The sequence below is a fragment of the Choloepus didactylus genome, chromosome 3, assembly GCF_015220235.1.
Source record: "Choloepus didactylus isolate mChoDid1 chromosome 3, mChoDid1.pri, whole genome shotgun sequence".
Taxonomy (NCBI): Eukaryota; Metazoa; Chordata; class Mammalia; order Pilosa; family Megalonychidae; genus Choloepus; species Choloepus didactylus.
In genome coordinates, this window is record NC_051309.1 from 154,275,693 (window position 1) to 154,294,430 (window position 18,738).

At 39.3% G+C, this 18,738-nt stretch overlaps 1 pseudogene; it reads left to right on the forward strand.

Annotated features, from left to right (window-relative positions):
* The first annotated feature begins 14,852 nt into the window (after positions 1-14,852).
* On the forward strand, positions 14,853-15,604 carry LOC119530492 (annotated as a pseudogene).
* Positions 15,605-18,738: the final 3,134 nt, after the last annotated feature.

Sequence of the window (18,738 nt, forward strand, 5' to 3'; positions counted from 1 at the left end):
CTGGGGCTTTCTCCACTGAGCCAAAAAAGAAACAGATAGTCCCCTTCAGACCCAGTCCAAGGTGACCGTCCGGCTCTCCCAGGTCAGTCGTCACTCATAGCCTCTGTTTTTTGGGGATGCGTACCTGTAGTGAGCAGTTCACACTCGCTACTTGAAACCCCAGTTGGAGCTCAGCTGAGCTATATTTGCTTGCTGGGAGAGAGCTTCTCTCTGGCACCATGAGGCTTTGCAGCTTGGGCTATGGGGGAGGGGGTCTCACGACTTGGATCCGCAGGTTTTACTTACAGATTTTATGCTGTGTTCTCAGGCATTCCTCCCAATTCAGGTTGATGTATGATGAGTGGATGGTCTCGTTTGTCCCCCCGCAGTTATTCTGGATTATTTACTAGTTGTTTCTGGTTTTTTGTAGTTGTTCCAGGGGGACTACTTAGCTTCCACTCCTCTCTATGCTGCCATCTTGCCCCTCCGGTGATTCCATTTTTGATCCTTCCTTCATGCTTTTAACAAATATGTACAGGGCACATATTATCTGCCAAGCACTATTCTGAGCACTGGGGATATGGGGGTTCAGAAGACAATATTCTTGCCTTCATGGAGCTTAGATATGAAATGTTTTTGTTTGTTTTTTTTTCTCAGAGATTCAGCCCTGGTGATTCTCTCCTGCCTCTACCTGCCACAGAGCCACAGTAACATCAGCAGCCAGCCTGGCAGGGCATCCCCTGCTGAAGTCGCCAATGGCGGAACAGTGCGGCATGATGTAGAAGTGAAGAAGGAAATCTGAGCCTGTCAGATGTAAATCTCCCAGAGGGATACAGGGATGTCTGGGAAGTGGACCCCAGAAGGAATTATTTCACTGGGAGGAGACAGTGACATGAATTCCCTATCTGAATAAATGTCAGCTGGCCATCCAATTTCCCATTACTGTTTAACTTCCTCATTACATGATAAAGAAGATTATTTTATTCTAAATTTGTTCTTAGGTAAATTAGAATGGCCACTGAGGAAGAATGGCTACATCTGGGTGGGCCATAAAAAGCAATGGAGCATTGTCATTCTGATTCCCATAAGCACATGGTTTTACAAACCTTGATTGCTCACATTTGGACATGCCATTAGAAACACACATATTGTACACTCTACTATACACTCTTCTAATGTGGCAAACGTCTACAGAAATGTAACTGCAATCATTGATAGGAAAATCTGACAGGTACTAATAGCTTCTACTAAAGCCTTTCTGTGGGGGTTGCGATGTACTGGGACAATTACTATGAATGAAATTGGAAATACGTGTTTTATATATCCAAAGTATTGAAACATAGCTAAAGTATTTTTAAAATTTTTACTAGTATATAATTGTTTATGGGAAAAAGATTAGAAACTCTATATATGATACTCAGTTATTTAGTATTACATTTTAATGAAATACACAGTCTTTTCACACAAAACTCAATCTTAATAGCTAATACCATTTTCTTATTTAATGAATACCATGGGTTTTCCACAATAATGGTAAATCCTGGTTTATGTATAAAGGGGAATCACAGACCTTTTTAAGACTGTTTGATAAAAATTAGTGCTATCCCAGTACTATAATTGTAAACGCCTTTGGAGTCAGAGCAAGTATCTTATTCATGCTTGTTTATCCTCATACAATGCCAGAACCACAAGTATGAAGCCTCATATAGGAGATAGTGTGCATGGATGTAATCAAAGTGCTAGTGTGTAAATAGATGGACAAAGGAACAGAGGATGAAGGTTTACTCTTCACACAATTCACATGAAAGATAGTCCAGTGTATTGGAGATAAACATCGAGCCTGGAGCCAAGATGCTCGGGTTCAAATACCAACTCTGCTACTTACTTGACCTTGCACCTCAATTCTCTGCGCTATAAAATGAGCACATTAACAGCACCTACCGTATCAGGTTGTTGTGAGGATTAAATGAGTTTATGAAAGCACATAAGCATTTAGAATTGTGCCTGGTATGTAGGAACAACACAATAAGTACTGGCCATTATTATGTAAGATAAGCAGAGATACCTGGAATATAAAATACAGGGCTAATAAGCACTTTTCCACCTCTGCTGCCCTTTTGTTCCTGCTTCCAGACACATGCACACACGCACACTTACATTTGTACATGCACATGTGTACACATAAGCACAAATCACTCATAAAAATGAAAAGAGAAGAGATTCCTTAACAGGCTATCAGGAAAAATACTTAATTCTCCTCTGGGGTTTCTGATGGAGTGTCTGCCCCTTTAAATGAACCCAATTTGCCCTAGCAAGTCTGAGCTGGGATTATGTAAAAGGCCCCTGCTGGGCCTCCAAGTTCTACCCCTGGAATAATTCCAGATCTTTTTCCATCTGCCGTGATCCTTGATCTTGTGGTGACTAGATAATCTTTCCAGATATTAATTCATGTGGCTTTCACCCTGTCTCTTTCCTTTTTCCATGCTCCTGACCACCCTATTCTCCCTCCCCCTACCTCCCCTATCCCTATTTAAACTGACAGTTGACTCTCTGCTCTCTGGCTTCGCTGGGGATGAGGGGTGAGGGCCAGGACACAGGCATGTTATTGGATGGAAAGCATTAGTAAGCTGCAAATTTCCTGATATATTTTGCTCATGCTCTGAGCCCATAGGATAATTTAGAGGGTTCAGAAATTTGGCAGAAATGCAAGTGGATTTGTGGGGGCAGAATATCTTAGAAGAAACCTGAAGGGAGGATATCCTGCTATTTTTTAAAAGGTTCTATACTGTGATAGGTTTTGCAATCTGAGGAACTGAACGTTGTTCCTTGAGAAAGTCTCCAGCATGTAGCATGACTCCAGACAGCACTGGCCGCAGGGTATGCTGGGAAGCTGGAATCATGGGCACCTCTTTAAAGATTTCCATGGAAGAGATAAAGGGCCAGCAGAGAAGGGCCAGGTGGACAAAGATCATGGGCTTCTCCAAGTAACTTATGTGGACAGTAGATCAAAACCCAGAGGGTCCCTGGGCGAAAAGGGGTGGTGCCTCCTGGGGAGTCACCCTGGACCTGTGTTGGGAGGTAGACCCAGGAATCCCACAGTCCCAGGTGTCCCTGGAAAATAGATGCTTCCTCATACTAACCCATAGAAAGACCTTGGACATCATCCCACCTCTGGACCAGGCTGAAGAGTCCTGCAGTGGACATAGCTGGGGCACTTACTTACCCATGCTCCCCTTTCTCCCCTGGGGCCTGATGGATGAGGCAGACCCCACTTGCCTTTCTGTCCCTGTGGGTGAGACCAGAGACAGAGTGGACCAGAAGGACATGTGGGAGCTCAAGGAAGCCCACCCTTTCCCTGCACCATCTTCTCCCCCACACATAACACACTGGTATGTAAATGTGCACACACACTGGCACTGCCCAGTCCCCACTCACTGCTTACCTAAACACAGCATATGGATTCCATGTGCATTCTTCCACATGTCCTCCAGTGCCCCTCTTCCCATAAGCTATATTTGGAAAACCTGCAAGTCACACAGGGGCTATCTCTTCTCCCACACCCATACTTAAGCACACTAGCTCATGCACAGCACACCTAAGGGCACATAGACATATGTACAGGGAAACACACATGTGGGGAGGCAGGATTCATGATGGCTGAGTGTTGAACTACCAAGTTCAAATCCTGCCTCCATATGTGCAAGCATGTGACCTAGTACAAGTCATGTCTCCTCTCTGAGCCTTAGTTTCCTTGCCCATTACCTGGCTCGAGGGATTGTGGTGGGGATGAAGTGTGATGCTGCCTGTAGGGTGCTCAGCTCTGAACTCTGATAATTATGTCACATACTCACAGGCATTCACAAGTGCTTGGCCTCGCATTCGCACACGAGCTGCCTACATCATTTCTCAGAAGCTCTGCAACCCTATCAGGCCCACAGGTATGTACGTGTTCACCTCCCCACAGTGGACTGCACATGTGCAAAGGCATTCATGCAAACAGTACACCAGAGGTGTGTGTCACCATGCCCACACACAATCACTCTCATGCACCCAGTCACGCACACATGGCACAGCTGGGTCTCTTTTTCACTTACATGCAGTAAGGTGATAGTACACAGCTCACAGAGTGCTTGCAGGAATTCAGGAAGATAATAGGTGTGCACATATGTGGCCCAGAGCCTGGTGCAGAGTAGGGCGCAGAAAAGAGCAGCTCTTAACATCCTTGCAGACACACAACCCTTTGCTCTCTCCAACACCCAACTCCCATCCTTACCCCACACACAGCCATACACAGCTTCAGGTAGCCCTGATATAAATACACAGACACAGAGTCACATACTGCAGAGAGGCAAGGGTCACTGAAGAGGGCAAGAGTGTCCTGTTGTCCTTCTGGGACTCACCTTGAAGCCAGAGGGAACGAGTATGACCTGAGAGAACAGAGGAGAGAGCATTACACCTAAGACAAGGAGAAGGAAACCAGGGTCCCAGAGAGGGCAAGCAATTTAGCCAGGGTCACACAGCATGGAGGACATACCTTTTGTGTGTATATCCGCTACAGGACTGAGACTGTGCTGCTTCATTCAAAATATTACACTCAGCATCTAGTGTGGTGCCTGGCACAGAATAAGTGCTGAAAATGTATTTGTTGAAACCACTTTTAGTCAGTAGCTAGAGAAATCCCTTTAAAACCCAAGTCTTATCTATTTAAAATCTTCAGTGGCTCCCTGCTGCCCTAAGAATAAATCCAAACCCCTATTGCAGACCACGAGGCCCACAGGAATCAGAGTCTTCCACCCTCTGCGGCCTTGTTACTGCACAAATTTCTGCAACCACAGCCATATGCCTGTGTGCAGAGCAACCCTAAGAAATGACAAGAAAAGTTTCCCACCTGTCTGGTGAAATGGGGCTCAAAATAGAAATAAATTTTATGTATAAAAAGTAAAGAGTTAATGGTTCTGGTAGGCAAGCTTACAATTTGAGTCATAATTGCTCCATTAACTTTCCTGGTAGCTTGAATCACCTCTGTTTTGGCTTCCTTTCAGGAGTAGACATATTTTTACCTTGCAGCAGTCCTTACCCTTTCATCTGCTAATAGAATCCTCAAATTTGTTGAAAGTATTGATCAAGTTTCCCGGCCTTCCTGTAGCAAAGGGTAGATGGGACACAAGACCTATCCTAGGCCAGATGGACTCTCCCTTTCTGGACTTCGAGTCTTGAAGGGATGCCTCGAATAACAAAGAATTGTTGGATAGGATTGATCCAGATTCAACAGTAATCAATGCCTGCTACCTCGATCCTCAGAGCTGCCCTGTTTTCTGTACTTTCCAAATCCAATTCTTCAGTTTTGCCTTTGATTCTGAGAATTGCTCCTTACCTTTGTAAGACATTCCTTTTCAAATTGGCTTTTAGTAGAAATAGTAAGTTAGAAAAAATTGGTATTTTTTGTTACAACTTCTAACACCAACAGTTGCAATAACTGTTATACCATCTCACTGTATACAGCTTTGGATTGAGGAACTGGTGATGTATTGCAATTTTAGTTGACATTGACTTTTCACCAAAATATGCATTTGGCATCTCCTTTAGCTTCATGAACTGACTGTTCTAGTAGAGGTGTCCTTCCCCTTCTCCTGTCTCAGAGCAAGTGAATGATACCTTCAGCTAACCCTCTCCCAGAATCTGCTTTACAGTAGGAGGACTAGAAGAGAACCAGCTGATACGATATCCTCTGATCAATCAGATGATGGCCCATGTATCTCAGTATGTGTCCAATATGAAGTCTGTTTGATTAATATTTAGTTATCAAAAGATTAGCATGATTTAATCTTGTTTTGATCAATGGCTGATATCAAGAGCTGGATGAAGTTTTATCCCAAAATGTTTCAGTGATTTTTCTATTACCCATTTATGTCATTTCTTTTTACCTGAGTTGTAGCTTTTGTTTGCTATACAAATGCCAAAATAAAATTTCAATATAGGTCTTTTTCATCCCAAAACATAGTGAATTCACAATTGTACACCAATTTTAAGTATTTTCATTTGTTTTTTATCAAAAATGTGAGTATAGATCAGTGTGGTTTTGTATCATCCAATAATAAATTTAATTTTTTATATGATGGGTATATATTTTCTTGATTTTAAGTGCTTCTATTTCCTCCATTTTTGTGATTTAATCATCTTAATATTTCAATACATACTATAATAAAAATATAGGTGTAAAAGATATCTGGTATATTCATTTTTTAATTCCTAATATTTTGTATTTGTTAACTTATTGGATAAACCATTTTCAGAATAACAAAGGAAATTAAGCTAAAGATTTCCTTCCTGCATTTCCTCTCTAAATTGACTTTTATCAGATCTTTCTGAACTTGTCTTTTATAGACTCAGGTGAACATATAAATATAAATGATCCAAATAAGCAGAGCACATAATACTTAGTAAGTGCTTAATTAAATATTTATTGAATGAGTGGACAAGGAAATTTCGATTTATTTTTATTCACTATTTACTACCTTACAGAATATTAAACTACTATTCTTCATTTGTTGCTTTTCATGGGTTATGAGGGATAAACTCACAGATCTTCAGTTATGTCTGTTCCTACAAGGTTCATACAGAAATGATCCCAGGCTTGTCGGAAGTGTTCACATGAGATGAGATCTGTTCATTACATAAAGTTTTTGTTGTGCAGCTATTTTGGGTTGGGCATTGGGCTGACACAGAATTCAGCACAGCATCCCTGCCTTCAGGGAGTTTGAGAGGGTTGAAAAGTAAACAGGTGATGAGAGCAAACTGCTGTTATTGGCATCTTCAGAGGGCCATGACTAATCAGAAGTGAACAACAGAAAGGTTTCTGGGGTTAGGAACAGATTCATAGAAAATATAGAAAATGAGGATGGAGATTTCAAATCTGTGTCAAAAAGCCAAGAAACATTTTCTTGCTTAGTTTGGTGCTAGGAACACTTCAAGTATACCTCTCTTTACCATCAAAGGAAATTCTATCAGATAAAGGTAAAATAAGAGTAATTAGACAGCTTGACAAAAAGTAGGGTTTCGCAAGACTACAAGCCTGATCCATAAAGGAAAAAAGGATAAATTAGACTTTGTCAAAATTTTTAAAATTTTCTCTGCAAAAGAAATTGTTAAGAGAACAAAAAGACAAATTGCATACTGGGAAAAAATACTTGCAAATCATACATCTGACAAAGATTTATATCTAGAATACACAAAGAACTCTCAAAATTCCCCAAAAAGAAAATAAATACTCTCTCTCCCAATAAATGGACAAAAGAGTTAAACAATCTCTTCACAAAGAAATATGGATGGAAGATAAACACATGAAAAGAGGTTCAACATCATTATTCATTTAGGGAATTGCAAATTAAAACACAATGAGATACCACTACACACTTGCTAGAATGGCTAAAATAAAAATCCCTGACAATACCTAGAGGATACAGATTGACTGGAACTCTCATACATTGCTAAAGGATTACAAAATTGTACAGTCACTTTGGAAGACAATTTGTGGGTTTCTTATAAAGTTAAAAATACACTTACCATATAACCCAGCCATCTACTTCTATATATTTACCCAAGAGAAATGAACACATATTTACATAGAAACCTTTACATGGATATTTATAGCAACTCGATTCAGAATCACCAAAAATTGGAAACAATCAAAGTTATCCTTCAACTGATGAAGGGATAAACCAACTATGAAGTTTTCATATAATGGAATACTACCCAGCAATAGAAAGAAACAAACTATGATATACTTAATAATGTTGATGCATCTCAAATGTTTTTTGCTGAGTAAAAGCAGTCAGACCCAAAAGACTGCATGACGTCTGACTTTATTTATATAACATTTTATTAAAGGAAAAACTCTAAGAACAGAGAATAGATCAGAAGTTGCCAGGGACTGGGGATGGGCAGAGGGCTAACTATGAAAGGCAAACACGAGGGAAATGTTTAGGATAATGGAACTGTTTTGTGTCATTACTGTAGTGGTAAGTATGAGTATGTTTTTGTCAAAACCATATAACTGAACAGTACGAAGAGTGAATTTTACTGAGTGTAAATTTAAAAATCTATTTAAAAAATGAAAAAATAGTGTTTCCACCATCCAGTGTCTTGCCCAAAATTATAAGTCAGGAGATAAGAAACTTCTTTTTTTATTAAAATGCTCTCAATATTAATAGTGGGTAAACAGAGTATAGAGTATTTAGCTACATAAATATACATAAAAATCTTCAAATTCAAAGTGATAAATTCATAAATCTAGGTCAAACATTCAAAGTATAAAAGGATGAACAGAAAATGAATTTTAAAAACATTAAATTTCTGATTAGGCTCTTCAGCAAAAATTCATGAAAATAAATATTGGAGGTACAAAGGCACTACTAAGTAAAATCTACAAATAGTGAGAGAGCAACTCTTGGCATCTGGAAGCAGCTTTGCCTTCAGTGGTGGCTTAAATAAGTTGAAAAAAGTAGGAACCTGAAAGTTCTACTACCATCTGTACTGAGAATTCCCAAGAAATCAGGTTGATCAAATATTTTAGTGATTATATTGTCAGGACTTACCTGGTTGTAAATGACAGAAACTCAACCTCATCTATATTAAGCAGAGGGTAATTTACTGGCCCACAGAACGCAGAGAATACAAGAAAAAAGTGTAGGAAACCTAGATAATACATAGGCTCAGAATATCAAATCAGAGTCACATGAATTGGAGGCCTTACCCTTTCAAACTTTTCTAATAATTAAGGAGTACAAATAATTGTGAGGTACTGGTGAAGCAGGGAAATGTCCAGAACCATCAATATAGGGCCACACATCTTTTTTATCACATCTGAGATATTCTAGCCCAGATTAACATATGAAGTAATGCAGGGGGCGACATCACTCACACAAAAGAAAGTTGTTTTGGTTGTGAAATATCCCTCTTTCATCATCAAATAATTACACAGATGACATGAGATTTTCCAGGGAGCCAGACCCCATAAATTGTGGATTCCAGATTTGTTTACTACTTCCTTCTAAAGACATTGCATAGATAAGGAATCATCTGCTAGTAAATATTATTGAAGTGTTTGTTGTAGTTCAGTCATTTGTTTACAAGGAGATTTGACAGCACACCTTCCTCATTTGTCTTTGGTAATGTCTCCTCTCCAATGCCCCCAGGAGAGTGAGGGAAGGGATTGCAGTCCTGCTGCTATTTCCTCTTGGAACCAAAGCCTCAAGGGCTTCTTCAATTGCCAAGATTTTTTTTCTTTTTCTGTGGCTCTCAGTCTCTTTCTCAGTCTCTGCTTGGCTTTATTTTACAATAGGTTCTTTCCTTATAGCTTGAAAGACAGTTACCAAGAGTTTTTTTTAGCATTCTCAATGGAAAAAATTTCTGTTTTTTTCTAATTTGTTTCCTCCCTGGGAAATCCTTGGTAGTTCCTGTTTGGTTCATGTGCCATCTAACTGTTGTGAGGGGATGTGGGTCCTGGATCAAGTAGTTTCAGGGGAGGAAGCTCTGTTATTTAAGAAAAGATAAAAAGAATAATACAGAGTCCACCATAATATCTGATTCCATTCTTGTATTAAACACAAGAGTATGGTCAGAAGTCTAGAATTTTGTTAATAAACATATTTTTAAAGATACTTTTATCCATGTTTTACTAAGTATGAGTTTAGAGTAAGACTATTGTTTAAAAATAGCACACTGAATGAATATAGAAAATGATTTTTCATATTAATTCTTTGAGAGGCTATACTCATTTAAAACATTCTGCAAATATTTAAGACTTTGAATTGTGTATGAAAATGCTTTCAAACCAGTTTGTAAATTATGGAAGAAAATTACTCATTTTACAACAATATGTTAAATTTTATTGTCTGCAGTCAAATGTTTATCATTAGCATTTGTCTTAGAAGAAAACTCTAAAAGTTATTAAATAGATAGTGGAAGAAAAATAATTTTAAGCCTTTAGGCATCAGACCACTACAAAATTAACAAACAATAATATTTTACCCTCCAACTGCAAACTGTTCCATAAAATGGAATACTGGCTATAGAGAATACAGTGGCAATACATCTTTAGTATTATATGCCATTTGGGAGACATATAAAAAGAGAATCCATGTTCTTTGTGGAAATGCTGGAAGATTTATTTCCAATTTTGTTTCATAATAAGCATTTTGACTATATGACCACACAGTTGGATCTGTCTTCAGAAGTTTTGTTTTTTTTTTTTAATAAAAAAGATGAGGGCACATTTATACAGACAAAACATGTGATTTTAATGAAAAAATGTGAACTGTCATCATTCTGTGTGATTGACTGAGAACTAGTATTTTCTAGTCATCATTTGTTCTTCCCTTAGCTGCTGGGTAGACAAAGGTCACTTCTTTTCAATTTACTTGAGATCCCAGAGGCACCAGTTCTGGAGGGCTGTTCTGAATCCTCTTGAAGCTTTCAGGGTCTTTTTCACGTGCATGTCTTTGCTAATTAGCTTGGGACATCTTTAAAGGGAGAGATTTTGTTTTGTTTTGTTTTTGTCAACAATGCCGTTTGGGTTCTGCAGTGGGTAGAGAAAAGGCTTATTCATTGGAAAAGAGTAGCTCTGAGTAGAGCTGAAAAAAGAGCTCAGGTTTCCTTGGCTTCTAATTATAAGAGGAATAAAAATGTGCTCTCCCAAGCACAGCAAAGAGACACATACCTCTTTACTAGACTATATCATAGGAAGTGATATTTATGTTAATAAGGTTGGAAGGATGCATAGACTCAGCAAAAGGACAGGTGAAAACGGGGAGAATCGAAATCCAAGGTAACAGTCTGTGCAAAAATACAAACATCCAGAAACCAGAACAAGTTCACTATGGACAAAGACCAGAGGAATTTGGACTTCTCTCTATAAATCATGGAGTCCATTTGAAAAAAGAGGTGTTATGCAATCAGGGTGCAGTTTTAAAGATTCAGTCTTGCTGCACCCTGAGAATGGCTGCTGGAAGATGTGACCGGAGCAGGGACAACAGCTAAAAGTATTCCATGTGAGAATAGGCAGAAGACCTGCACTTTATGCAGAAGGAGGAGGAATGAGAGAGAGGGTGACATTCGTCATGCTGCACCCAGAAAGATCTTTGCAAAAAGCAATTGTGATAATTCACTTAGCTTGTTCAAAATGCATTCAGTGGCTTCCTGTTGTTTTTAGACAAAAAGGCAAAAGTCCTTATCCATTTTCTTTTGCATCTCTAGTATTTAATATATAGTGGACATTTAATAAGTACTTATTTAGTGAATGAATGAATAAATGAATGAGGACTGAACTAAACATTTATAGTAAGTAAAGAAATATTCTCCATCCCCATCTTCTCCCTGTTCTATGAATATATGCCATTCAAATTAATCTATTCTGTGCCCGATGGTGGGGAGAGCTTTTCGAGAAAATAAACTGAGGTTATTGTCAGTGGCAAAGCTGGAAGTGGAAGATCAAATCTTGGGACTCACATTGCCAAACTTCACACACATCTAGTCCACATAAGATAATAAACATAAAAGTATCAATAAACTATAAATTGTGATACAAATATAAACTGTATTCTTTTGCTCTTTTGCACATTCTACATTTGCTGAGCTGGTCCTCATACTTTGGAAGAATATTAATAAATGTTTTTAGGGTCAGAGACACATATGTTCTAATCTCAGCATTTATTATTTATTTATTTAAAGGTCCTTTATTTATTTATTTATTATTTTAAAGGTCCTTTCTCATAATAAGCAAACCCAGGTTATTTTAGAGTGTAGACTTTTGGCAAGGTCAGCTGATATATTCCTATAAATGTATGCCTTGAGGTCTTTTCTGAACATAGTTAACCCATTTGGGATAACCTTTCTTAAAATAAAATGATCTTACATCAAATAAATATTGGCATGCTTTTTAAGGTCATTTGACACAAAACTAGAATATTAACAGGAGGCTAGATTTGATGCATGTTTTCTCACCAACAGGTGGAATTGAAATTCACTACATTTATTTTATCATATAAACCTCAAGTGTTAAGAAACCATATTAACTCATCTTGAATTTCTATTGCCCCCATCAAGCTCTAAGTGTCGAGTAGAGGTACACAGGCTATACACATAAAATGCTTGTAGAATGTTTTTTTTATCTATTTTTTCTATAGACGTTCAGAAACCAAAGGAACGGAGATGATAAAACAGAAGATTCTTACAAGCTATTATTTATCTCTGCATATTTAATGTTTTCCTTTCTGAACTATGCTTCATAGGTAATAAAGGAAACAAAAAGAATGAGAATTGGATCCTGGAGGAAAAAATTACTGAAGAAATACAGTTTCTATAATTGAGATAGATGAAGGATTTATAGAAGCAGGACAAAAGAGACAGCTGTTCTTCTAATAATATTTTTTGGTCCATATTAAAGCACAATACGTTCCAGGGTCTGCATAATCATCATGAGATATATTCTTTCTTGGAAGCCAAGTAGCAGGTAATAAACCACACACATTTTGTTTATTTGACAAGAGAATTAGTGCTGTTTTCACACCTCACAGAGTAACTTCTTAATATGTAGATCCTAAAGAGCTATCCCAAATATTCCCTCTCTATCTCAGAGAAGCATTTTGGCTGAAATTGATTTTCAGAAACTATTATGTTTCCCTATTTGGATCACTTTGTGTGTGTGTGTGTGTGTGTGTGTGTGTGTGTGTGTGTGTGTGTGTGTGTGTGAAAGGAGTTTGCCCAATTAAAACATATTAACAAGTGCAGTTGCTTGATAGAGAAAAAGCAGATCTAGTACCTTAACTTTTTAAAAAGAAGTCATTAAGGTGGTACCTCTATAAGACAATGCCCTCTTTTTCCAGATCCACTCAGGATAACTCTTGCAGTACTTGCTCTCCTAAGTAATATTGGGCTCTGCTTTGGTGTCATCTCCTTACATTTGCAGTTCCTTTCCATCTCACTCTCCCCTCCTTTTACTTAGAGGAGTATCTCAAAATATAAACTACCAAATTAAAAGAAATTGAGATAGGGTCAACCATAGAGATTTTGAATGAAGATATTAGACAAAGAAGACATAATAAATAATAACCTTTTTTTTTTAGATGGTGTGGTAGGCAGAATGGCCTGCCAAAGATGTCTGTGTCCTAATCCCTGGAACCTGTGCATATGTTACATCACATGGCAAACAAGACTTTGTAGATATAATTAATGTTCAGAGAGGGAGATTATCCTGGTTTATTTGGATGTGCCAAATCTAATTGCATGAGCCCTTGAATGCAGAGAACTTTCTCCAGCTGGAGTCAGAGATGCAGCAGAAAAGGAAATCAGAGAGATGAGAAGTTTGGGAGAACCCCATGAATCTGTTGCTGGTGGGAGCCACATGGGAAGCAAGAGGAAAAATGCAGACAACCTCCAGGAGCAAAGACCAGCCTGTGGCTGGTAGCCAGTGTGGAAATGAAGACTTCTGTTCTACGGCCACAAAGATCGGAAGTGGATCAATACTCTCAATGAACTCGGAAGAGGATTCTTCCCCACAACCTCTAAAAAGGAACGCAGACCCACTGAAACCTTGATTTTAGCTCATGAAACCCTAAGCACAGTACTCACCCAGATTTCCGACCTACAGCAGCTATAATATATTTTTTGTTGCATTAAACCACTAAATCTGTCATGTGTTATGACAACAATAGAAGCTAGCACATGTGTTTGACAATCAAATAGGAAAAAATAAAACCTATTTAAGATAGGTTTTTCTCAACTTTTACCTTCTTTTATGAGGCAGGGTTCACTCAGGACAAGAGAAACCATTGCAGGTCTTTCGAACAGAAAGGATGTAACACAAGATATTATACTTAAGAAAATTACAACAACAAAACAAGGGCTGGGAGACCAAATGTTCAGAAAACCAGGTCCCAAGACATATGGAAGTTGAAGGAACCACAGGCAACCACCACTGATGATGTCAGTTACCTGTGGCACCGAAATGAGTAATTCTCAAAAGAATGTCTGGAAGCCATTGGCAAAACTTCATCTCTGCTTTCTGCTAGAGACCATGAGCCCACCTTCCACTGCTAGAAGAATAAGAGCAATTCCTCCCAAATCTCATGTGACTGCCTCTCGGTGGTGGAATCGAACCCAGAACCCAGGCTTCCAGGCCCTGTAATACAGATAAGCACAAAGAAGGAGGAAAAGAGCACTGTGAGGCAGGTACATTTCTTTACCTCATTGCTGCCACTGCAACAAGACTTCCGTGTAAAAAATAATGAAAAAGGAAATTAGAGGTGGAAAGGAATAGTGCCCACTGAAACCCTTAATGATTTAAAATTCAGACACTTAAAAGAGCTTCAATTCTTCCCCTCAGGCTCCATTTCATTTGGACAAATGTCATTACTCTCGGCCTGCATTGCTTTTTTTCTATACTCACACAATAAAGAATCATGGAATGTTAGAGGCCATCTACTTCAGCTCTCTCCTTTTAAATTCAAATAACATGATGTTTATAGAGATGTTGCATCCTGCTAAACCAGCAGCAGGACTCGCCCTGAAAGAAGAAATACCAGGAGACCCCAGCTGGGACTGCTCCAAACCACCCTACTGTGTGGTTGGTTGAGATTTCAAAGAAAAGAAGCCCGGAACACTAGGGCAATCAGTCCAAAAGCATTATTAGGGGAACTTACAGAAAGTTGCAGCTACCTCACTAGGGACAGTGAAACAGCAAGAAGTTCATAGAAATCTGTCCACATCCACGGCAACTGCTCTTCATATTACATGTGGTTGGGAAAGAAAGTGGCTATATATAAGGGGCTTGTGTGCAAGTTTTGGGGAAACATCTTGATATGTACTCTTTCTTCAAAATGAAATGCACTTGTAAAAATTACTATGAAATACTTGGAGTATGAAAGATGCAGGCTAGGAAGATTTGAAAAAAGCTTACAGAAATCTTTGAAGTTTCATCCAGACAAAAACCATGCACCTGGAGCAACAGATGCTTTTAAAAAGATTGGAAACACTTATGCTGTTTTAAGCAATCCAGTAAAACAAAAACAGTGTGACCTTATAGGCAATGAAGAACAAGCTTGTAATCATCAAAACAATGGCAGATTTAATTTCCATAGAGGTTATGAAGCTGATATAACTCCAGAAGGCTTGTTTAATATATTCTTTGGTGGTGGATTTCCTTCAGGTAGTATACATTCATTTTCAAATGGGTGAGCTGGTTATAGCCATCAACATCAACGTCAACAGAGTGTGCATGAAAGAGAAGAAGAAAGAGGAGATGGAGGCTTTTCTGTGTTTATTCAGCTGATGCCCATTATTGTATTGATCCCGTGTCATTGTTAAGCCATCTGAAGGTCTCTAATCCTCCTCCTTTCTTATTTCCCAGATCTGGATTAGGGCAAATCACTAAAATGCAGACAGAAAATTTGGGTGTCATTTATTATGTCAACAAGGACTTTAAAAATGAATATAAAGGAATGCTATTACAAAAGATAGAAAAGAGTGTCAAAGAAGATTATGTGACTAATATTCGAAATAATTGCTGGAAAGAAAGCAAAAAACAGATATGCAATATGCAGCAAAAGTATACCGTGATGACCGACTCTAAAGGAAGACAGACGCCTTGAGCATGGACACTTGTAAAGAATTAGAGTGGCTGACCAGTATCTATAAAGGAGGATGAATGGGAACTTTTACTTACAAATTTTAGTGAACTCTTTATTTTTTCTGTAAGTAAATTCAGTTTTGTCATGAGAGCTGAAGGAAAAGCTTTGATACTAAAAACTGAACTGAATAGTTGTTCCCTGAAATCTTGGTCTGTTTATGACCTACTGACTCTTTTCAATAGTAAGAAACTGAAAACCAAAATTAATATTTTAGTTGTGCTTCTGCTTAGATGATTCCTAACAGCTTAGATGATTCCTAACTAAAAATGTCTTGAGAAAGAATGATCACATCTGTAGCAATTTCTAGTTTTAGTGGTTCTCCATTATTGTGTGTGTAAATATTTACAGAATGCTCATTTTGTGTATATACAGATTATTGCCTTTTTATTTAAATTTTTATATGTTTAGCTCCATGAGACAGTTTAGCTGAAATTGATGGAATAAAATGTTATATGACAAAATTACAAAAAAAAAAAAAAAAAAGGGAAATGTTATTGAGGCAGGCAGTGCTCAAAGTTACAGCAACCAAAGTTCAACATGCATACAAGGAATTACCAGGAAGGGATGCCTGAGGAGGGGCATGGGGCCAACAGCAATCCTCAGTCGGGTGGGAGATGCCATATGTGCCACACAATCCACCTCCCCGACCGGCTCTTACAGTCTCACATGCCACCTTTTCCACAGGAGTACCTGAGCTGTGGGCATGGTGGGCGAATAGTTTGTAAAATTGTTTTTCCCATTTTTAAGGTGCATTGGAGACAGAACTCTCACAAACAAAATACGTAAGTGTATAGACTAAGTCCAATTGCCACAATGCCTAGAAGGCTCATCAACAGTGTTTTTGACATACACCCCACTCTGCAAACCAATCTTTATTTGAGACCACCATGAGTCATCACTCATTTGATCTATAAACTGCAGTTGTTTTTGCAAGTGAGCTAAGGTCTTATCTATTTTGGCTTTTTTATCTGGAATGTAGACACAGCACTCAGTTTCTAATAAGGTGCGTGTTCTCCCTTGTGCTACAGTGAGAATATCCAGGGCCATATGGTTTCATAGCACCACTGTGCACATAGCTGCAGTTTCTTCATTTAGTGTGGAGAGATGTGTTTAGTATCATCAAGGACCATGGTTATAAGCTTTCAGAAGGTTTCTATTTTGATCATGTCAACAGCACTTCCTCAGGGAACAAAAGAGAAATCAAATAATCCCACCCAGAGAATTTAGAACTGCTCCACATCCTTCTCCAAATAGGCTCGTTTAAAGGCATGAAGGTTGTGGTTGATGTCCTAGAGTACATGCAGGGGAAGCCAGGAGCACATCTCTCTTCCACCCTGGGGGGCTGCCAGAGTCACATGTTTGTGCCACATAACCTCTCTGTACCATTACCAAAATCCAGCAGATAGCAGGATGTCAGCCCCAGTCAGTAGTAAACCAGTCACTGCTAGTTAGGACAATTGGCATGGGAACATTTTTTTGGAAGCGCATAATGCTGATATCTCATATTAAATTGGCTCGTGGTCTTTTGTGTGGTTTCTTTGTTGTCAATACAAGAAGCCAGCTAGCAATAGTATCCCTGTGTTAGGATTAAGCCAAGTAAACCCAACCTATAATTGGGCATAGGACCCCCACTGGCAGAAGGCTGTATTCTTTGAAATACTGTGCACCTTCCCAGTGGCTTCTCTTTCCGAGACCTTGCTGCTTCAGATTGTTGAGCTACACTCCCAATGGACTGACGGTATCACCTGTGATTCAGGGGTGTTCAAGTTTGACACTTCCTTCTGTTGTTCTTGGAACCAACATCAAATGGCCACCCCATCACAACCTCAAAGCAGACTGACCCAGCAGGGAGTGCCTCCATAACTGCTGAAAGGCTTGAGGCTGCAAACCCAACAGTCTGTTCGGTTGTTGTGTGTTCAGTTGTTGTGTGATGAGTCTAGGATAAAAACACATTTTCAGTGGTGCTTCAACTGTTAGCATAAGCAGTTTGCCATAAAAAAGAGCATAAACAACAGTGAAAAGATAAGAGATTGTTAGACACACAGATTGAGCTATCTCATCTTTCTATTAATGAGACTAGAGCTGGTTCCTCCTTTGGCGATGACTTCTGCCACAGCAGAGACTCGCCCAGCTGACTAGATCATACCTTCATCCCACCATGGGAGGGGCTTCCACCTCTATGCTAATATTATTAACAATAATCCAGCTAATAGTTGCCACAGCCTTGCCCTTCAAGAGTGGATGCTCGCTTGCCCATTGTCACCATGTCCCTCGGTCTTCTCTCTTTCAGGAATGTCAGGGTTAGCTTTAGGGTGGTGGAGCCCTTCTGCCTTATCAGCAAGAAGATCCTAATCCATCCCTTGAGCACTGTCCATCCCAGACTCCAAGGTATTGTTCCGGTACCTGGGGTGATAGGAGAGGAGTTTACAGTGTTATTCCATCTTGGGTGGCAATTAGCATGTGGATCCAGGCTTCCTCTGTCTGATTCCATACCTGCACAGCTTGGTGCTAGGATCCTATTAAAGACTGGCTTATCTCCTTTGGTGGGAACTTCATTAAGGTTTGTGAGGGCCTCTGGCAGGACCACTGCCCATCCTTTTAATGACATCTGCCTAGTGAGGAATTTGATCTGCTCCTTTAGTAGGCTTTCTTTCTATCAAGCCAGCCCCTTGAGGGTTATAAGGCAAATATCCCTTCTTTTCTTGTATTAGGCTGCCAATGAAGTGGGACCCTTTGTCACTAGAAGTGACACTGGGCATGCCATACATTGTAAACACTGCAGTCCTTTCATCGTGGATGTTTGTTGGAACATCAACAGGGGAATGCTTACATGGAACTACTAACAGTGTCTATACAGGTAAGTGCATAGCAATACTCTCAGTACCTTGGAAAAGACAGTGTATAATCACCTGCCAGACATTTTGCTGTATGGCCAGACATCACAGGCAGAGATTGGGGTTGCACTTGGCTGCAAGTGGAGCAGTCCTGACAGACTATCTCAGTGTCCTCTCTGGAGATAAGCAATCCAGCCATTTGTGCTAGCCTCCTGGTGTAACGACCACTGTGCCCCCCTTTC